Source organism: Cinclus cinclus, chromosome 2 (assembly GCF_963662255.1).
Source record: "Cinclus cinclus chromosome 2, bCinCin1.1, whole genome shotgun sequence".
Lineage (NCBI taxonomy): Eukaryota > Metazoa > Chordata > Aves > Passeriformes > Cinclidae > Cinclus > Cinclus cinclus.
The window spans coordinates 101,655,650-101,678,876 of NC_085047.1; the positions used below are offsets into that span (position 1 = coordinate 101,655,650).

The 23,227-nt window shown below is 43.2% G+C and overlaps 1 protein-coding gene across 1 annotated transcript in view; it reads left to right on the plus strand.

The window, feature by feature from the left end:
- NHS (NHS actin remodeling regulator) overlaps positions 1–23,227 on the plus strand; it is a 242,449-nt gene that overhangs the window by 113,610 nt on the left and 105,612 nt on the right. The window lies entirely within an intron of this gene.

Genomic DNA, 23,227 nt, shown 5'->3' on the forward strand with positions numbered 1-23,227 from the left:
TGGTGTCACTGAGCCAGGTTTGTAAAGCATGTCAGGAACTGAGAGCAGACATTCCCTGGGGGACTCTGGCTCTGTCTGCACAGCAGTAGTTCAGGGCAGCAAGAGTAGGCACAAAAATTAAAAGTCAGTGCTGAAAATTTGTCCCTGCTGGAGGGGCTCACCAGACCCAGCCTTGTGGACTGAACATCCTTCAGCAGATGGAATATGTTATGCATGTGTTCCTCAAGCACATCCTGCAGTTTGGTTTTGTATGAAAGTAATCCAGTTTGCATGCTCACAAAGCACTCTATGATGATAACCAAGATGTGTGAGAATAGGAAGGAAATTCACTCTCAAAGCACATTTGTGATCAGGCCACAAAAATCCAGGCATACCTCATGAATTTAAAAATCAAAATAATTTTTAAAAAAGAGCAAAAATTGACAAAGTGAATTGCTTCTACATTATTAAGAGAATCGTCTTAAGACAGGGGATAATACAGTAGGGGATGAGTTTATCAGTACATCATAGATGCATGAATCACAGAATGGTTTGAGTTGGACAGGATCTTAAAGATCACCTGGTTCCAAACCTCCTTTGCCACAGGCTGGAACACCTTCCAATAGACCAGGCTCAAAGAGCCATCCAGCCTTGCCTTGAACACTTCCAGGGAAGGGGCATCCACAGCTTCTCTGGGCAATCTGTTCCAGTGCCTCACCACCCTCACAGTATAGAAGTTCTTTCTAATATCTAATTTAAATCTAATCTCTTCTGGTTTAAAGCCATTGCCTCTTGTCCTATCCCTACACGTCCTTGTCAAAGGTTCCTTTCCAGCTCTCCTGTAGGCCCCTTTAGGTACTGAAAGGTCACAATAAAGTCATCTCAGAGCTGTCCCTTCTCCAGGTTGAACAACCCCAACTCCCAGCCTGTTCTTGTAGGAGAGGTGCTCCATCCCTCTAATAATCTTGATGGCCTCTTCTGGACTTGCTCCAGCAAGTTGATGTCCTTGTGTAGAGGACTCCACAGTGGATGCAGCACTCCACTTTTTTTGATGCAGCCCAAGAGACATTTGACTCTTTGAGCTGCCAGTGCACATTGCCAGGCCATGTCCAGCCTCTCACCACCACCCCAAGTCCTTCTTGACTGGGCTGCTCTTGACCCATTCCTTGCCCAGCCTGGATTGATATCAGGGGTTGCCCTGATCCAGGTGCAGCAATTTGCACTTGGTTTCCTCAAACTGCCTGAGGCTCCCATGTGCCCACTTCTCATCCAGGTGCCTTTGGATAGTATCCCATCCTATAGGAGTGTCAATACATGGTTCATTGTGCCTAAAATGTCATTTCAGAGGTACTGAAATTGTTCAAGAAGAGGGATTAGATTTGATTAGTATTTTTGACAGAAAAGAGGAGGCAGTGAGACTTAGCAAAGTCAAAACATTTCATTGCAACAATTTCCTGAACACAAAAATATGTCATTTTCAGATTGGATAAATGAAACTTTTCAACTTTTAATTCTGAAACACTGTATTTATTTAAATGTATGATCTGAATTTTGTAAAATCACAGAAGAAGGTTTCAAAGTGTACTAAGCAAAACCAAAACAAAAGCAAGGATTTGGGTTTAGTCTAATGCAATATAATCTGCATCTTTTTGTGGTATATTAAATATTTCTTCTTTTTTGGCTGGGGCTGTAAAGAAAGAATTTTGGATGAATAACAGGTGTTTAGGTTGATCATTGAGTGTATTTCCTATCCATACAACCTGACATTTGTATGTAGCATTTATTCAGCTCTTCGAAATGCATCTGTAAATTTTGCAGACAAGAGATTAATTTTCTTTAGGCAAATTCTATCAATAATTTTCTATCTTCATTTCTGAAAAAAAGAAAATTAAAAAGACCCAAAAGATATGATATGGGAAATTCTGTCTAGTTCTGTGGCACAGATTTTGACCACATATGCTTATATAGATAATTGTGGCTTCTCTGCTGTTGTACAGCAGGAGTTTCCAGGAATGTCACTACATTTAGTTGTGCATTGTGAGTATTCTCATACCATGATTTTCACCAGTTGCTACTGGGTGTTGGGTTTTCTTCTCAATAATGAGCTACACGGGCAGCCACAGCTCAACCATGGACTTCACAATCTTAAGTTTAGTTCCACTTTCATTGTAAATGCAATAAAGCACTTATTCCAAATGGATGCCTGTAACAAAATAGGATCAGTTTCCTTCCATACTTTTCATAGATGTTGCCATTATTTTTTTTTTGTGGCTAAAAACTTCACCTGTGAATAGATCCACATCCTGCAGCAGTCTGCAGATAGGCTGATTAGCACCTGGCAGAGGAGTTTCTGTGTGCAGGAGCTTTCCCTCCCATTTAGATGTTGCTTTTCACCATTGTTCACATCCCCTACCAGTTGCACAAAAAAGGGTGTGCAAGCACTCTGTTACTAAAGGTGCTATGCTGTGAATCCATTCCAAGGCAAATGGCCCTGCTGGGAGCAATCTGGTGTCATTGCCTTTGTCTGTGGTGAGACCCAAAGCAGGCACTCCTAGCACTGGGAAAGGGAAGGTAGGAGGTGGAGTGCAGCTACCAACAGTTACACTCTTTCCTTACAGTGGAACGGATGGATTCACACATTGGTGCAATCCCTCTTGGTCACACATGACGTTTTCAGAAACGCACGGAAGAGATGTCCCTAAAAATGCAAACAAGACATCACAGAAATTCACATGTGCACTTTGCAAGACCACTGCTTCTGTCTTCAATCACCCAGTTTATCCAGAATTGGAGGGCCTGGATCTCTCTGGGTGGCATGTTCCATCCTGCCACAGAGGAGAAAACACTGGCACTCACCTGGCATTGTAATGTAGGTCATGCATGTTGCAGCACAGCAGCTGAGCAAATGTGAGCACTGCCAAATGGGTCTGTGGATGGTCCTGAGAGAAACCACAGTTTGCTTTATTGCCACCTCCCTACCTCCTCCTTTTTTCATTTTCCCCCCTTTCCAAATCCAATGTGGCATAAAACAAATTCCATGGCTGTCAAAAAATGTGCCGATTCTGTTTTCTGTTGGTGTCTTCTCACTTTGGAGCCTAGAGAGTTTGGATACCTGCAGCGTACATGGAATTAAGATTTTGGCTCTTTGAAATATGCACTCTTTGATTTCTGTCCTTACCTCTGTATATTCTTGATGTACACACAGCTGCTGATGAATTGGAGGGAGGAGATGATCTGCTCTGTTTTAGGTTGGCCATATATAAGACTGAATTTTAAGACACTAAATACTTTGGGCACTCTTATGAGTATTCTTATGTGAATGTGTGTTTGTGTGGATCCAGGCAGGGATTTTATTGAGGTTTTTGAAGAATTTTGAGTGTGGCTGACTCTGCATCAGTGCAGAACCAGAATGCTGGCTTTGCAAAGCTCTTGACGGCCTGGGGAGATGAAGCCACAAGTGATAGTTCCCTTTACTTGTAGGAATTGAGGAGGCAGCTGTATTAATCAGGTGACACTATGGATATGGAAGGTGTATGGTAGAGAGGCCTTTGCTATGTATGTGTTTCAGTGACTTAATAGCATGTGGGAGTCTTATGACAGATGACCTGCGAACAAGACATTGAGATGTCTTGTAGGAAAGCATACAGATGAAAGCCAAATTCCTCACTGGCACTCCTTGGGACCTAGGAAAAGTGTCCGTACTGCGAGAAACCAAGTCAGTAGCTCTGTCTCCAAGTTGCTTTTCCTGTCCTCTGCTGTTCATAAAGAAGCTGGAGGAAAGGCAGAGAGTTGTAGTGCTCGTCCTCAGCACTCACCTGTTGTTGTGAGGACCTGGGAATCTGTGCCATGGGTTGCTCTGTCACAAAGGCTTATCTTCACAGCACACAGCTACTTCTCCCAGGGTGCAACACAAGTACAAGCCAGGCCTGATAAGGGGGGAAAAAAAAGCAGAAGTTAGTATCAAATGTCCTTTTTCATTTCAATTGTTTTCCAGGTTGCCATGCACCAAATTATCTGTTTATTTGCCCCTGAAGCACTTAGTTCTAGTGTGTATTATTATATACTACTTTTTTGGCCATGTTTGGAGACAGTGAGTGGGTGTGTTTGTTCTGGTAGCTTTAGGGCAAGAAATAGCAGAAGAGGTACCATCTCCTCTGTAGCTGGGAGGAAGGTGAGCACTGAATCCGATGTTACAACAGACTCCATCCTGGGGTTTGCCGTCTCCATGCATGGACATGCACAAATAAGAGGAAGAGCAGGGGAATAAATAAATGGAATCAGAACAGCACTACTGAGCACATTTAAATGTTTAATGTTATTTTCAAGACAGCCTCTTTCATTTCACAAAGGACACTGCTGCTTGTATGTTCGAGGATAATTCACCCATAAAACAGCCCATTGCCAGGATGGGATGTGGGTGTCACTTCCCAGGACACTACATTTCTCCACAAATTATTGTGTCTCTTCAGGAAAAGAAGGGGAAAGGGTGTTAGTTGGGTGCTTAAAACTGAGCAATGTACTTTCAGTGAGAGGGTAGTCTTCTGACTCTCAGAAAACAGATGATGTGAACCCAGCCACTGAACTTGCCCCCAGAATGTTCTGGGCTGCGATGGAATGATTTCTGTTAAAATCTAAAATAAGACTGTAATGTTTCCAGATCTTTCTGGAAACAGCAGAGAGGAAAGTTTAATTTTCATACTTGGCTAGGGCAGTTTTAGTTAGGTTTCTGGTGGCAGTTTCTTCACCTCCTCACCTCACCCATTATTCCCACAGGGAGACTTGGAAGGCATACAGTGGGAAAGATGTTTATGATTCACTGCTGAGCCCCACAGAAATATCCACAGATTGGCACAATCTAAAATCCAGGGGAACAGCCATTTTCTTCTCCTGTCTCATACTGTCTCTTAGCCAAGACTGAGTCTTTCAAATCCTGTCACTTGAGATTGTATCATTGTCTCCGCTGACTTCCCCTTGAAAAGAGTGATGCTTCCTCTCAAAGTCCCCAGAAGCCAGTGGGGAAAGACAAGAAAGACTAGAAAATATAGGCCATCTCCCTAGATTTTCCCTGAAACCTAAGACAGACCTATAAACCACAAAGTTGGTGTCTTCGAAGATGGAGGGGCCCCTAAGGCAGAAGCCATCACTGGCAGCCAGGGATGACTGTGCTGGAGGGGTGCAGGGGGAACCCATGGGCAAACCCTTTCTGCAGAGGACAGAGGGAACTGCCTGGCACCCACAGCTGCCCCTAGCACTGCTTTGGTACAAAGAGGAGCAGTGGCTGGCCCAGCTCCTGGGAAACCCACACCCTGCATTGCTGCCTATCTATTGCTACTATTGCTGCCCTCCCAGCTGACTGCAGCTTGTGCCCTGAGGAACAGCACAGTTCCCTCCACCTATTGTGATCTTATCTGGGGAGTCCTGAATGTTTTCTTTCCGCTGAGCTGGGTTGGTTTTGTTTGGTTTGTTTTCTAGGACAGCACACTTCCTGAGAGGATCAAATTAAGATGCATCACTAACTGCATTTTTTGTTCCTTCATTGTTTTCTTCCAGTCCTCATTTTCCCATTCTCCTTCTTTGTGGATAGATTTTTAGGCATGGTACTCAGTGACACTGAAAGCAATTTATGAGCTGGAAGAACCAGTAAACCACAGGATACTTACTGCAATTTAGAAAAGACTGGGAAAGCAGGGAGGCAAGCAGCAGCTGTTATCACAACTGAAATAGGCTGCAGGACACAGCTGATGGTTTCCGTGGGAGAAGCAGGACTGTGCACAGATAAGCTGCCATAATCATCAAGAAACTAAAGGGAAGAAATCTTGAATCTATAGGTGGTGTTCAAGAGGATTTCATCTTTGCTTGTTGGCTCACCCATTCTTGGGTTAAATAAGTCTGGAATGAGATGGAAAAAATGTGCCACAGGGACATGCTTTGATTCTTTTCCACTATAACCAGTCTGCAAGGTCTTGCAGATTTTTTCCTATATGAGAAGAAAAATAAATAATCAAGAGTGAATGGACCAACAGATACCAGATCCTTAAAATGGCTGAATTGTTTCATGTCTCTAGCTGTAGGCAGTTCATACACATCTGTGCTTCTCTGCGTGTACTTGTTACACATCAAAATAAACCTCTTAGCCCTGGCTCATCGAGGTGTAGATTATTCATTCCAATGGAGCTGGTAAAATTATTAATTTTCTTACAGTTAGGCATGCTCTTGAATACCTTCTTGAAACCTTTAGCACAGAAAGTACACTGGGGAATAAAAAGTAAGGGATTTTCCTCAGTTTTTGGAGAGCAGATAGGAAAAGCTTCTTTCCTGCCAAATAAAAATAATATTATATCTTTAAAGAAGATCCATACCCATATGCAAAATGCAAGATAAAGAAGACTAACTTCAGAGCAGTAACATGGCTGCTGGCATGGTCAACATGTTAAAGAAATTCTGTGGTAGGCAGTGTTTTCCAGGTGCAATGTCAATCACAGAAAAAGTAACAGACCTGCAAATACCAGACTTCATGTTGTATCATAAAGCAGTGAAAGAACAGGGAGCAAACCATTCCTGCATTTTCAAAAGTATTAAGGACTCTTGTGTGTCATATGGAAGAGGGAAAGGCACACAGTTAGAGGTTTGACATGGTTTAACTGGAGGTGTAACTTGGTAACTTGCATGGTTTTCCTCATCCTGTGTTGCACAGGAGATGAGACAACAACCTAAGGATCTCCACTGGTTTACTGAAACCACTTGAGCTGAGTTTCACCAATGGGAGTTTCAAACTGAGCTGAGGAAACCTTTAGTCCCATGTGTGTGAGTAGCATCTAAATTTTTTGTGTTAACTAATTTTATTATTTATCTATTGAGCTTTCACTCTTCAGAGTCTTAACGTTATCCTCGTGTCCAATGAAACCTTTCAGGATTTCTATCTCTTCCATTATTTTTGGTTTTCATACCAAAATCATGGGGTTTTTTTCTATATGGTTTCCTAGCTTCTGTGACTCTCCTTGCCCCTCTCCTCAGCCCTGTGAGGTTCACACTCAAACTGTAGAGTTCCTGTGAAGCTGTTCTAGAAATCCAGACCCTTTTCTACTACTGGTTTTGTTTCAAGGTATGGTGATCTACCAATGGGGTAACCTACAGGGTGACTATTAGGTATTTGAGCCTTTAGCTCTTTGTGAAAGAAGCACCTCACTTGTAGAATGTCTGAGTTATTGAACAAGAAGTGGCTTTTTTTCTTTATCTAGGAACCATTTATTTTCATTCATATTGGCTCAGTATTGCCTTCTTTACTAAGATGACCAATGAGGAGCTTAATAATCAGAGAGGGAATGGTATCATGGGAATGGGAGTTTGGTGTCTCCTGTAAAACTCCTATAAAACCGCTGTATAAAACTGTGGGGTAGTTTACAGTGCTAGGGAGTTTCTGGGGAGAGCCTGGATACTGTAGTCTCTATTCATTAAGCAGCTGCTCCTGTTCATGTTCACACACTGGACACATCATCATGAGTGATAAAATGGTGCAGAGCCTTCCGTTGAGTCCTGAAGTGTGGGCTGCCCCTTTCTTGGCCAGCACTGCAGAGATGTCTGCAGCAGCTACATGCCATGACACTGCACAGCTGCTCCTCTAAGAGTCCTCTTCCAACTGCTAATTCTTCATCTAGCATTGCAGACAAAACCTACCCATGAAAGTCTTCAAGGCACAGCATTTTCTTAATTTCTGGTCTGTTCTTTTTCTCCCTTACTTTCCCAAACAAATAAACCCCAAATCTCTGAATGTATTGACTTGATGACATCTGGGCAAATATGCCACTTGTGATGTCACTGATACAATACAGATATATAAATGCATAAAGCATGCTTTTCTAGCCAATTGCCCTGAGGAGTATGCCCTGTAGATTGACTCATCTACAGGATGTATCAATTCAAGAAACATTGAACCTGAACAACCTGGTGATGGAGGGATGAAGTTAATATGCATCTGGTTTAGCTTGCATTTGCCTTATTGAATTTCCCATCTTTTTTTTTTTTTCGTACAAGCACAGAATCACATAATGCTAAAGGTTGGACTGATCATCTCATCCCAACCTCGCACTAGACCAGGTTGCTCAAAGCCTTATCTAATATGGCCTAATACACTGTCACACTAATACACTGTCAGGGTTGAGTCATCCACAGCCTCTCTGGGCAACCTGTTCCAGTATCTCACCACCTTCACAGTAAAGAATTTCTTCCCAAAATTTAGCCTTAATATCCTATCTTTCAGTCTGTACCCATTATTCATTGTCCTATCACTACAGTTCCTGATGAAGAGTCCCTGTCTAGCTTTGCTGTAGGCCCCCTTCAGATACTGGAGGGTTGCTATGGGGTCTCCATGCAACTTTCTCTGTAAATCTGGAGAGAGACATAAATAGTCCTTTGGGATATATGGTCATGAGAAAACTGAGAAAGGACCCAAGGCAACACAAGCTGGAGACTTCACCTTGACACTGGTTAGAGGATTGCCATCCTTAATTTATTGTCTCATTTCTTCACTAAGTTTCTTGTCCATCTTTGGGTGCCATTTGGGCTCAGGCTAGGTGAGTTTGGCCACCTTCCGTCACTGATGTTCTCTGCCTATACTTGCTTCCCTGTGTCAATAGAAGAGCATCTCTGCCCATTCTAAGTTTCCTTTACCATATCACCTCTCAGACTGGGGCTAAGCCAGGCAATACAACAGCTCCTGTGCTCTGCTGTAACCACAGGCTCCTCTCTGTACAGTTGTTGTTGGCCCAGATGGTTCTCCATAAACTTACTAATGCAGCTAGATCTCTCAGTCTTCGTGTAGAAGCTTTCCTTTTCCAAATGGAGTTATAGTATATTATTTTCAGACTGTTTTTCCAACCTGAATTGTACTCCTGTCCTTTGGGGCATGGGCAGCCTCCTTCAGTATGGTATTACTAGGAGTTCTTGCTTCTGTCCCTTTTAAAGCAAAAATTATGCTTACCCTTTTCCAGCCTCTTTAACCATCTACAAGTTCTCAGGGATGACCAGTAATGAGCTTGTTAATAACTGCCTCTGTTAGCTCTCTAAGTACTTTTGGATTGATTTCCTCAGACTTGCATGATTTAAGAGGACCTGTCCATTTAAGTACTTTCTAACCCGATCTTTCCATGACCCAAGCTGAGGTCATTCCCCTTCCTAGGTACTAGTTGTTATAGAAACATTATTGCTGCTGACCTTTTTTTGGGTAAACAGTAATACAAACAAGACATTAAACATTTTTAACAGGTTTGCTCCTCTTCAGTCATGGACTTGTGTCCAGAAGAGGAAGCTGTTCTGAAACCCGTGGCTGGCAGAGGACAAGGTCTCAGGCCAGCCTCTCAAGCAGGTTTTTCACTGTGAGTAAGCCTTTCAGCTAAATCTTCTGGCCCAGCTGACAGGACAAGCACTGAGATGTGTGGCCCATTCCTCTTTTCACATGGCCAGTGTTCTCAGAGCAGGAGCAGACGGAGAACCTCACTCTTCCCACTCACTGTGGTATGGAGCGTCCCGCAGACTGTTTGTTCAGGTGGTGCTGGATTATCATTATCAGACCTCACACTATAAAAAACTGAGTTTCTATGCTTTGAATTAAAAGAGTGATGATATGACAAATTAACTTTTTCCTATTTCACCTCCTGCATGTATCTATGCTCTTTTCCACAACCTCCATCTAATAACAATAACAGAAAACAAAGCAAATTCACAGCCCGTGCAGGAAACTGCTCATGAGTTGCACACTCAGTGTTATTTTTTATGTTGTACTTGCCAAAACCAACATGAGTCTGCTTCAGGGATGTGAAAACATCTCAAATTTATTTGAAATTAGTATTTTCTCAGTATCACTCTCATGAGTGGCTCCCCCCTTTTCCTCCCATACCATTTTGATGACCAGCTAGTCCATAAAAGTTTTCTGCAAACTCTGTTCAGAGGGAACAATGTGCAACAACTTCAGCTTTGCACAGAAAGGCAAAGAGTTGTCTTGAAAACCAGTGCTATTTTTGACCAGTTTCTGAATAAAAGTATTCATTAGTGCACTCCTTAGAAACAAGCAAAGTCCTTTCTGCAGTGGTTGTTTCTTGGCTGATGAAAGTGTCTGTGTGTGTATGTATCACCTCCTCAGTTCCTGGGAATCCAAGTGGCTGCCCTACAGTAAGTGGCAGGTAGAGAAACACAAAGTCCTGGTCCTGTGTGGTCCTTGCCTCGCTGGGGCCCCAGGAGTTTGAAGGACAGACTCTGGCCACTGTGCCTACTCCCACTGTGGTGTTTTAAACATGACAGGTAGATTTACTTTGCCAATGGAGAATTGGAGAGCAGAATCTCGTTGGAAGTGCTTGGTGGGCATTGACAGACTAATTTATCATGTCAGCCTTTGATGGCCATAGGTGTTTCATGAAGGTCATCATAGAAAACAGAATCCTTGTACCAATTCTTAGCAGATTGGCTGCATCAGTGTTTTTTGCCAACACTGTCAGTCAAGAACATGGCTATTACCTGCTTTTTATAAAACAATTTCATTTCCATTTTCTTAGCTTTATTTGGTGTAAGCTTTTTCCTGCAACTAAGAAAGTTAAAAATATTGTGATGATTAGTGAAATTCACTTAACTTGAGAAATTGATGAGTTTCAGTGACTGAAAGTCCTAAGAGAAAGGCACAGTAAACCTAACATGATTTATTAACATGGTGGTCATCCTTTATCTCAGAAGAAGAAGACCTGTCACAGCAGAAGTGTGGAGTTTGCCCTTTGTCGTTTATCTTTAAAATCACTTAGTTCTGAGTAGTTTCATTCTTGCTGATTCTTCTTTTCTCATCATGTGAAATGTGGTTGCCATTCACCAGACCCACTGTGAAGATACTTTGTGAGGTTCTGAAGTGCAGAAGCCTTTATGTGGTTCTCTGTCTGCTCCCAATAAGGGAGAATGGAGGTGAGGGCATGAGGCATTTTTCCTCATCGGCTGACAGGAACCTGAAACCTTGGGACAGCAGTGCAGTGCTCCTGGAGTTGCCAGCTTTTCTAAGCCCTCCTCTTGCACTGCTGGCTAGAAGAAAAATGGGAGCATCTCCTTATGTGACAGACAGCATGAGCTTCAACTCAAGTTCAGGGGGACACAAATGTTAGATGTTTATATAATGAATTTCAAATATATAAAATGCAGTGTTTGTGGGTTTTTTGTTTGTGTTTCTTTTTTTTTTTTTTTAAGGGTGTGGACATCAGTGTGGACAAAGAGATGGCCAGTCCTATTTGCCACTTTTACAACAGACATTTTTGGGAGCCACAGTCAGGACAGGCTGACGTATAATCTGTATTGGTTGGAAAATAAATAGGTTTGTGAGCATAGGGTTGGAGTGGGTTTTGTTCCACAAAGCCTTCTTGAAGTACGATAGCTGGTCGTTTGTGTCAACTCAGAAGTAACTGCTAAGGGTACGTTCAACTCGAGATCTTATAGGAGAGGGAAGGTTGCTGAACCTGGCAGAACAGGAGGCTGGAGTTTTTTACCCCGTTGAGACTAAGTGAGCTCAAAAGTGAGCTCAAAATACAGATTTCTATTACAACAGCGATGTAAGCTGTAGGCAGCTAAGATGTATGTGTGAGAGAAAAAAAGGTGGATTTCTGTGAGATACGTGTGGCAATCCACATTTAGGACTTCTGCATGTGATCAACCTTTTGGGTTGGCTCACCCCGTTTCAGTCATTCTGCCTCTGATGACTCCTTGCTGTTACTGCTACAACAGTAGCAGTTGTTACTGCTATGAGATGCCTGTCTGAAACACACTCTCTGCTAATCCTGTCTCAGAGATCTGGCTTCCTGGACCAAGGAGTGTCTGCCTTCTGGTCCCCGTTTAGCAGTGGAAATGATTCCTTGACAGGGTGAGTGGATGTTGTGGCTGCCCAGCTGGCTCCTTGAGGGAGCTGTGGGGCCATGTGGACAAGCTCACCCTCCCTACAAGCTTCTGTGTTTAGTTACCCATGCACAAGGCAAACAAGCGGGCCAGTAATGGGTACCAGATGGGGGCTTATGTGTTTAAACAAAGACACACTGCACAATCAGGAACAACTGAGTGGCAGTTTATACATTAAACCCCAGTTTAACAGCAGTGCTTGCTCCCTGACCTAGAAGAAACAGAGCAGAGAGCCCTTTGTGTTGCCCTGACCAAATGATTCCTTGCTGTCCCTGCTTCTGACAGGAGGGCATGTGTACATACAGTGAGGGTGTATATAGGAACATCACTTTCCCAGCTTTTGGAAAGCCTCACTTTCAATTGTCATGGTCAACTAGTTTTAGAGTCAAGCCACATTTTTGGCCACTGCCATGTTCTTGCACGTGCATCTTCCTAGACTGTGAGAGGGGGTGTTAATACATTAATTTCCACTGGTGGGTCTCTGCTGCAGAGTGTAGGTATGTGTTTTTAATCAAACCCTAGGCACTACATAAGTGGTTGCTATGGATCTTGCCACAGAAGACAGCATGAGTATGGTTGTAGCTAAGCACTGTTCATCTGTATTTCTGTGAACTAAGTTGATTGAATGGAGGCTGTATCCTGTGCTACTGGGTAGATGTCTGTTGAATACAAAAAAGAAACTGTCATGATCTCCAGAGGCTCTAACCTTTTGTGTGTACTGAGTATCTTGTTTGACCACATGTACGGATGCACTCTGCAGGTAACAGTAACAAAGTATCAAGAAAATAGTATATTCCTTAACTTCATCTCTCAAAAGCTGAAAAATAGCATTTAACCTGAACTCTGTCCATTTGGACAATGGTAAAACAAACTTCCTCACATATTATTCTCTGATAATATGCTTGTCAGATACTCCTCTAAATATATACCTGTCAGCACATGTATCAGTCAGCAAAGATAGTGTATTATTTAAAAAAACAGGTCTGTCAGTAGGAATTGAACATGCTCATCTCTTTGAAGGAATACATCTTCTCCTTTGTGGAGAAGTGGAAACCAGCATTTTTTTTTTTTCTCTAAATGCCAAAAAATGAACCTAAGCATTTCTAAAGAGGAAAATAAGGGAAAAAAGAGTGGTCCCTTGCTGGCATGCTGAAGTTTGCTTAGCTTGAAAGGGGGTCACCAGAATGGTAGAGGAAGCTCCCAGCTCTTCCGTGCTTCCTCATCAGCAGAGCAATTTCCTTCAGACCAGATAGGAATGCCTTGCCCCTTCAGTGGTTTGTGTGTTGTTTTCATAGAGTTTGTCACACAGGATTTTGTACATTTGGCTACACAATAAAAGTGTTTTCTCTGTTGTAACTGTACCAGACCACAGTTATATGTTTCTTCTGCTCAACTTGACCCTCTTCATTATTTTGTTGCATTTATGTTGGAGAAGAGATTAAAATGGATAAGCTTCCCTGATGGCTTACACCATGGTTGTTAGCCTCTGTCTTGATTGTGCTAAGCAAAGATGTTTCTCTGTTTCCTCAGAGATTGAAAAGAAATGAAGGGAAAGGATGCTCATTCTTGAAGTGTATGTGTATTGGTGTCAGAACTGCAATTCCCGGGCAGTGGCATCTGTAAGGAGGAATAAGCAGAAAACATTCCTTTGAAATAAGTTCTCTCCAAGGGAAGGAAAAGGAAAACCCCACTCAGTCTGTATCCGTTAACAGTATGGGGCAAGCTATATATAGACTGTGGTTATAAATGGCCATGTGTTACTGTGTACTAGGGTGGGCCAACCAGAGAAAATACCTTTACAGCATTAGCAGGATAGTCCCATGGGCTGGAGCTAAAAAAAACAGTGGTGGAGCATCTCATGTAGATGTCAGGTCCCCAGTCGAGACCCTTGTGATCATGAAAATCATATGGGTTGCTCTTTCCTCTTCTGTGCTTCTTTTTATCAAGACCATGTTCCTCACAAGACAAAATGCCCAAGTTATGCCAGAGTTTGAGAGAGACAGAGGTTGTGATATTTCTGGTCCAGTGATAAGTGTGAAGTCTTAGTTTCCTGTTTCCTCAGCAGTAAGAACCTTCTCTTTTTCTTGTGGCTTCTTGCCATTTCTTTTCCCCTTGACAATTATTCTTCTACTTCGTGTGTTCTTATTGTAGCCACCTACAAATAAACTATAAATCCCTTTTCTTGCATGGACCAAGAGCCTTGTGAGCTCAGCACTTGCATCTGGGATACTGTTGCAAATCCTGTGATATATGACAGATGTCTGTGTGCTCTTGCGTGTGCATTTATGATGAAGTTTTGTGATAGAGTTAGACTTCCGGCTTTTAAGGTGGAAATGTGGACCATGCATGCTGCAGCCCTCCAGAATGCAGATGAAATGCAGAACCTACAGTGTTTTTCCAATTGTAGGTTTTCTAGCAGTGTAGTGAAGATGCTTGCAGTACTGTCATTCCTCTCTGCCTGGACCATTTGCCCACTCCCTGTTGCAAACTGACTCTTGAATGAGTGTGGACTTTGGGTGGATTTTTGGGTGTGATCATGCTCTTCCTCTGATTCACAGCCACAGAGGCAGCTGGCCACAAGCAAACTGTCTCTTGCCAATGCCAGTCTGTGTGTGGGTCTCGAAATGTATGTGCATTTTCCTGTTTGTTGCCTTCATTGCTTTCCAAGACCCATAGATGCCCCCTGACTTCTTGCAGTCATGGTGTTCCTGCAGTGTCAGGAGAGTATTTTGTGGAGAACCTGGGCTGAGCCTCTTGGTTGTTTTGCTTCTATAGGTGGTGATGGCAACTCTAGAAAACCCCAGGCCTCCCCAACCCTTTCCTTTCCTTCTCTGGGGCCTGAATAAAGGGCTGAGTTTGACCCTTCCCAGAAATGGGTGTCATTCCAAATGAGATTTTGCACAGGGTGGATAACAGGTTTGAGGTGTTGCATTTTATCCACTTAACTCCCAGGATGCCAGAGCCACTGCCAGGCTGAAACATGAACCACAATCAAGCATTGCTCTGTTTCAGGGTTAGTTGCACGCTACAGTGAGCTTTGCCCCACCAAGGGAGGTATGTTTAAAGCAAAACAACTTTTTGGATGCTTATCAATTAGGATCATGTGGAAGGGGACAATGTAATAACAGGGTAGAACAACTTGTCAGCTCTGCAATTAACATCACTGCATGCTACTTAGCTCTCTTTATAGACACATAAACACATTTCAATCAGCCAACTCGTTAGAAAAATCATGACTCCTATATGTACAGCCTAAAGATTTCAGGCTGCTGCATACTGCTCAAAATTATTCTTAGTTTATGAAAACAAAAGTCTTAATTATGCTGCCAATAACAACAGCATCATAGGCAGCCAGATGTTTTCCCCTTAAATTAAAACACACACAAAATAGATTGTTTGGGGGCTTATCTGAGACAGAGGTATACTTAAGGAAGTTGGCACTGAAACATCAGGTTCTTTACAGGTCAGGATGACATTGGGAAGAATTTGAGGAGCTCTGCAAATCTGACATCCCAGCCACATGCTGTCCATAGCTGTTTCTCAGCATTGTTGGAGTAAAAGAGTCATCTAACAGACAGGAACCTTGTGTTATCTCCCAGGACACCTCCACATCAGTGCAACAGCCCAGAGCCAAGGCACAGGGCTGATGACTTTCACACCATCCCCGTGGTGTTACACTGCTGGTCCTGTATCAGCTACAGTGATAGTGTCCTGGTCTGGGACAGGAGTTGCAACACTGTCCTGGGCCCTGGGGAAAACTGCTCATTGTGGGCAGCTGTCCTTGGCATTTCTGAATATCAGGAACTCCTGGAAAACATCCACTGCACACAGAGTGACGCTGGGTTCTTCTACCTCCACATGCAGGATATTTTCCACCTACCTCTTCCAAATCTGCCCACACCATCATGTGGATATTTGGGGGAGGGAAGATGATGTTTTAGCTCTTCCAAGAGCCTAGTAGTAGACCCTCAAAACCTGCAAGATGGGTCCTTGTTGTGCAGTTTGTGATTGAACTGCCAGAAGGCAGGCACAAGCTCCATCCTTTCTGCCTCCTCTTCATTCCCCATGCTTGCTCCTCTGGGCAGTATGTTTCTTGTGCAAAAGTGCCCTGCTGCAGTCCCAGAGACCAGCTGCCCTGTGTTCTTCTGCCCACACCTGCCCTGAGGGGCCCTGCCTTCCTCCAAAGCTGCCCTTTCTGGGTTGTTACTGTGGCATGAGGCAAGGAAAGGGAGCTGAAACACAGCTGTTAGTTGGACCCTGGCAGGACCCTGCACTGCTGCAGGTGTGGAGGGCCTGGCTGGGGTTGGCAGTGTGGGTGCACAAGGCTATGTGCTCTTCTCTTCCTGATTTATCACTCCTGGTAGAATGGTCACAGTTGCCTTTCTGGAGGAGCCAGTATCTTGTTTAACAGAGCAGGCAAGAAGCAAGTGGCAGAAGTGACAGACCCCCCACCCCGCACCCTACATCTCACCAGAAGATTAGGGACAAGCATGTCCTCTGGCTGTGCTGTCCCTGTCCCCTGGGGCAGACACACACTGCACTGCTAGAGCTGTCCCACACTCCTTTGAGGAGGGAACCCTCACCCTGCCATGGCACAATGACAAATAATCTGTGCATTGCATCTCCTTCTCCTCCATCTTTTCCCTAGAAGCAATTGTTTACTTGTCTCCATTGGCTCTTGCATGGTCCAAACTTCAAAGTAAGGCTGCAGATAACAATTTTTGTGTCTGATTCTTGTGGTGCAGCCCATTTTTCCCACTTGCACATTACAACACTTGCAATTTGAAGATTTATCTTTACACCATTTCTGCAGCAGACATGGTATTTCTCCTGCCATATCAAAATATTTACAGCCCATGTTTTGCCATCATCAAACTGTATGTTTTTGAATTCAGTTTTAAAATTAAGGGCAGGGAAAATTATGATCATTTCCACATTAGTCACTCCATCCAATTTCTTTGGAGTGATGAGTGAATCAACACCCATTCCGACTTACTGTAGGGGTAAATATGTGTAATTTGAGTGATTTTGGGTTGCTTAAAATTGTTTGCTGCTGTGCTGTAATGCAAAATGTGGGGATGTGTGAGGAAATACTTGCAATAGGCACATGCTTCTTGCCTTTGGTCCCTGCCAGTTTCAGTTTTGCAATGCCAAGTTTGATGACAGCCTGCCTTAGGATGTAAACGGGCTTAGTAAAAGGACCTGGTAGACAGTTTCCAAGGCACCATCTCTGCATCATGTAGGGCTGCACATTACAGACAGGATTTATTTTGCATCCTCCCTGTGTGGTTTGCTGAGGTGTGGCTCAGTGAGAGGATAGGATCTGTCAGCAGCAAATGCCATGCTTCAACCCTGCAGTGGGAGAGGTCTCCTTCTGTTTGGCAGCATGAGTGTGGCAGTGGCATGGGTGCCAGCTGTCTGTGGTGCAGCTGGGGCTCACACGTCATGGCCCTGGAATATCCAGGGAGCATGGTGCACATGGTGACACCCCCAGGACAGGCACTGCTGCCATCAGGATGCCCGACTCTGTTCAGAGCAAGCGCAGAAGTTATAAAATTTTGGGTCCTGGCATGAGTTAGAGCTTGTATGGCAACAAAAGATAAGCTCCCTGGAGAAGATGGGCCAAAAATGAAAATAAATTTAACTGGGTGTTTCTGTGCTGTCAGGTTGGTTCATTCCCTGCTTTGCCCTTGGGCACAGCTCCACTCTTCACCCACGCTGTAGGTATGAGTGTTTGCATTCAGAGCTCCAGTCAGAAACAAGCCAAATATTTCTCTTGGCAGAGAAATCTCTGGACCCCACATTGAGAGCAGTGATGAAGCAGCACACATCGTTTGGCCCTGGGCTGAGGGCTGACTCATGCCATGGAGGATTGACTGCGACTGAACTTGCCACAGATCACCAGGGCTTTTGCGCAAGGCTGGTGCACAGCAGCATCGCAGGAGACATTAAAAATTTGGCACAACTTGGTTGCAGCAGGTCTGCTGAAGCGATGGGTTCGTTATTCAGTCGCCAGCACAAAAACTGTGGCTACTGCTCTGCCAGTACTTGCTCATCTACTTTCTGGGAGAAAGCCTCTTCCAGTGGCTGAGGATGCAATCAGACAAAGCAGATGAGTCAGGCTGATTTTATATTTGCGTTTCAGGTAGTCCAAGGAGCTGAAACCATGCCAAATTAGCAGCCCCATCTTTTGAGAGAGGTCACAAAAGACCTGGACTTCAAGGCATGGCTTTCATATCTGAGGGCTTTTCTAATGACTTCTTAACTAATTGACTTGACTTTGCTGGGGAGACAGCTAGTGGCTGAAAAGGATTAAAACTGTTAGAAATTAACAGCTTTGAAGTGGCTCAAACCCTATTAAAATTTGGATGGCATATTTCTTCCTGATGGTGTTTTTTAACCACTACAACATGGTAGGGTGAGCCCTTCATGCAGAATTTTATGAATAAAAAGGAAAGTCTAGGTAAGTGAAGCAGAGTCTCAGGTCTGCTGCCACTCAGTTATTTGATAGCTGTTAGATACCATGTGAAACCCACATATCCCACAGATTTTGTTTTCAAGAGAATATTTTGTGTTATGAGAGTATTTTCCTTTTATCGTATTTCTGATCTGACATAGCATGACTCCACTGTGGTGGAGCTAAATACTGTATCATTTTCCATGGCCAAATGAAGCTTGCTTGCAGAAACAGTCTGCTGTGGAAATTACTGCAATTAGGACTTTCTGCCTAAGCAAATGGTGATACAATTCTGTAAGGCTCTAAACGAGACCATGGCGGATGATAGCCTTTAAGTGGAGGTTATGGGAATTTACCAAAAGAATGATTTTATCTTAGAATAAGCTTATTTTTTCAGATGTAAAACATCATATGGAAACATGCTCCTTTCAGCTGATTTTCTGTCAATCACCCCAAGCTCCAACATGACCTTGCCTGTTTCAAAACCTTCCTGCCAGCCAGGTTTCCTCCAAAACCTCACAGGCTTACTGCCAGCTTACCTCCCCAGGGAAAAAAAGAAAACTGCCTGAAAGATGTCCTCAAAGTAAAGACTGCAGGGGCTTTTAGGGACCTCAACTCAAGAAAATCCATACTGAATAGTCTACCCTAAGGAAATGGATTTTATCATTTCCAGACTTCCAAGCCAGCTGGTTCCTCCGGCATCTTCATTGTCACTGTGGAAGGAGACTTGCTGTCAGACCTAGCCCTTTATCAGGTCTCCAAGGGCTCTGGAGCGTCCTTCTTAGTTTGAGCCCCCTGTCCAGTTCATGGTCTGGAAGTTCTATATCCATGGGCCTGATGTGGTTTCCACTGTGGTGCTGCCAGAGCTGTGACTCTCCAAGGTCCCTAGTGTTCAAACAGTTAGCTTGGCTGTTGCTGGAAATCTGGGAAAGATGTGCATCATGAATGTAGTTATTCTGGATTTTAGTCCCCTGAAAATGTCTATCATTTGTCTTTTTACCCATATTAAAATTTTTAAAAAGCTTTGGGCTGTCTGAAGGTGTTCATGGAGCATGTATTTGGTTTCTCATGCTGATCCACTGTTAGCTCTGGGCTCCACTAGTATGTACAGGAGCACAGTTTCAAGTTCATGAGTAGTTCTGCTGACACAAGTCAGTGTATCCACTAATTTAACACCCAGCTTGTGCTGAACACTGCCCTGAACTGGACCTATGGGTGTAAAGTGTGTTTTCTACAGATCACAGAGTAGGTCATAGTTTCCTCAGGGGCATTTCAAACCAAGACCTGATGGCTAATGAAAGGCAAATTGTATTATTCTAATTTGCATGGGCACTCAGCTGCAGACCTCTGACACATGTTCAAGGAGATCATGTCTGGAACTACTTTTAATCAATCATAACTCCTGCTGGCATGAATCTGTAACAGGAACAACTTAATTAATTCAGTGCAAATGAACTTTACAACTACCACATAATGAGAACAGACATTATATAGCTATTCTTCATATGGCTGTGTAGACTTATGTAAAAGCATCACCATGCCTACACAATGCAGTAGGTGCTTGTGTACAGTCATAATTTCAGTCAACCAGAAAATGACTGCTCTGGTCTGTGCTGAGTGTATCTGTTCCTCAGTACCACGTATGCATATTTTAATGTAGTTTGCCATCATAGCTATAGATTAAAATCTCTCTAAAACAAAAGTTGAAGGTATTTCTATAAATAAGATTGATTTTGTGGTTTTCTCATTTCACAACACTGTGTGTTCTCAATATCAAAGAAACTTGTACAGAGCTCCAGAAAGTTTCCATAGGTGAGGATCCATGAGGGGTTCTACAATGATGGCCTATGGATGCATCTCTCGCACATGAGTTTTACCTAATTTTGGAAAGAGGGAAGGGAAGGGAAGGGAAGGGAAGGGAAGGGAAGGGAAGGGAAGGGAAGGGAAGGGAAGGGAAGGGAAGGGAAGGGAAGGGAAGGGAAGGGAAGGGAAGGGAAGGGCTGAAATTAAAACCCTAAAAACATATAATAGTAGATAGGAAGCTCTCACATTTCACCATCATTTCCAAAGTGAATGGGACTGGCACTTACCCAGTCCGTTCCCACATCCCTGTGCCATTAACTAAGCCAACTGCCAAGCAGGAAGGGTTTGTGTAGCCTTTCTGGCAGTATTTTTTCAAAGGTGGTTTCCAGTCTTACTATGAATAATTTAGGGGACGTGGTAGTGCATTTTGTCATGCCCTCTCTGTGTTAACACCTTTCTGGCTTTGGCCATAGGGCTGTCAGAGACTCCTCACAAACACGAGCAGAGCCATTTCTGAGTGGCCCTTTGCACAGAAGCAGAGGAGCTGCTGTAAAGAAGGCACTGCTGCCTTCCTTTACACAGGAAAGATTTATTCTGCTCCAAAGGCCTGGGAAGCCTAGGGCTGTCACTGTCATATTCTTGTCAGCCCTTTCTCATGGAAGCACTCCTGCTGAAGTACACAGGGTATTTCTACCAAGAAGAGTTCTTAACAGGTTTGCCAGTGCTGTGCAGGCTCATGGTAATTGCAGATACATCAGTCAGTGTTCAGAACATTATGCAAGATCTCAGCCATATGAGTTCACTTGATTTTAGGGAGCAAAATCCTGTGAAAATTACTTTCAGGGTCTGCATGTTCCAAGCATAAGGAGGGGTCCATGTTTTTCTGTGATTAATTGCATGTTTACAGTTTTACTGAACAAAACCTGGCTTAACTTTGTGATACAAAAAATGTCTGCTGAACAAAAGCGTCCAATTAACATGGCCCAATTAAAACTTTAAAAGAAATAATCTTCAGTTAACAAACACCAGATGTACTTGTCAGGGCTATCTCACTGCTGTTACATTAATCATTTATAAGCTCTGTTCATTTGAGCACTTGCTTGGTAGAGAGTACTATTGCAAGATTGTCTTTCTAAATATTATGCCAAAAATAACCACTTTCCTGATCTTCAAACTGTTAAAACATCAGATTTTAAAAAAAGGATAGATACTGGGAAGGGCACCATACTTCATGTTTCTTTAATACAAAATGACCATTTAACCTATTTAACAGGTTGAATAAAAGATATTTTACTGCTTAGAAAAATCAGAAATGTGCATTGTGTAGCATTTTACTGCTTTAGGGGGAAAATTAGGTTACTCAGCTGCTAAAGCAGCACATGTATGGTAAGTGTGGAATTGATCTGCCAACAGAGAGATGGAGAAATTTTCTAAGAAATTTAGAGCATAGCCAAGATGATCAAATCAAGGGGCAAAAATTTCAGAGATTTACTGTAGCTGTTTTGTACCCTGGGCATTCATGTTAGGGGGATACAGAGTCACAATTTCCCCTTCCAGGATTTTCCAATCCTCTGAGCTTCAAAAGGTATTACTAAACAAAGAGACATCACCAAGACCTCTGTTCTTCCCACCTCACACAAGGTCCAAAATGAGCAGTGCAGTCACCCTTGGCTTAAGACATCAGCTGCTTTCTGAAGGAAGGGGAGAACTCATGTGACTGTGTTTCTCAATTCAGCCCAGGAGGTGTAGATGCCCAGTCAGATGAATTTGAATATAAAACCCCAGTTCACAAAGCTGGGTCTTCAGTCAGTTGCAGAACGTTTCTTCAAATGTGCAGGGTGGCAGTAGATGTCAGTGGCTGTCATTTCTTTCAGAGACTGAAGGTCCCCTCTGCAGTGGGCCAGTGTGTTTGGATGGGATTTGGTGTGCAGCAACCAGGCTCTGAACACACCCTTCCCAAATCACCCCCATTGCTTCGGCCATAAAGCATCAGGTCCCCCCCACTGCTCTGCTTGGGGGGACATTTGTGGAAACCTGAGTGAGGATGAAGAATTGTTTCTGGAATGATACTGGGAAATGAAATGTACAAGGTCTCTGTGGTCAGAGAAAATGTGTTCTTGGTTTTCCTTATCTTGTGCAGCTGGGCTGCACAAATCCAGAGCAGACCACCTCCTCATGCTCTTAGTTTGGGCTCTGTGCCATTTCCAACAGTTTCACTTAATTGCCCATCAGCCTGAAATCTTCTTTAAAGATGAGAAAGACTAGATTATCTCACCTCCTCAAGAAATTGTTACAAGAAGTAAAACCAGTGATTCTCCAGAGTGTGCTGGGTTTGTTTTTCCTGTGTATTGTCTGGGTTCTTGCCTGCTGCTGCTGCCCCTTGCATGAGTCCTTTACTCTGTTTTGTCCCACTCCTTGTTGCCCCCACCTTGATGGAGTGGGGAACAAGTTTTGGCAAGAGATGGTTCAGGACGCAGGTGTCGTTTTCCTCATCTACGTCTCTGTTGTCATTCTGCTTCCCACAGGAATAGAACAGCATTTATACATATGGATTTAGTCATTTAGGGGAAAATCACAATGGTTTAAAATTATTTTATGGCTTTACATTAGGGCAGGATTTCATATGACAGTGTCTTTTGGTGATGAATACCATAATCACTTGATTTTTTTACAGAGTATGAAAGTATAGTGTCCCTCAAGATTGGGAGAAAAGTATATCTGCCTTAGTGGTTAACACTGATCCTCATAGGATTGGAGACAAAGGGATTCAGCTCAGGGCACAGGTATTTTCATGCAGCATCTTATCAGGAAGACAAGCCTTCCTCCAACCAATATATTGAAAGGCATTTTACATCCTTCTAAGAGGCTAAAAAAATACCTTGGATTATTCTTTCTTTAAAAAACAGCCACAGTACCTTGTGCTGAAACAAGGACATGGTAGATTAAACAGTAGCCTGAATTTGGTGATTGGTTTCTCTTTTTGGCAGAAATGGAGGTATTGAAAATTCTTCTGATCTTGAACAGTGAGTTGAGAGGAGAATCTGGTAGAGAGTCCAGGAAAGAAATTGAATTTGG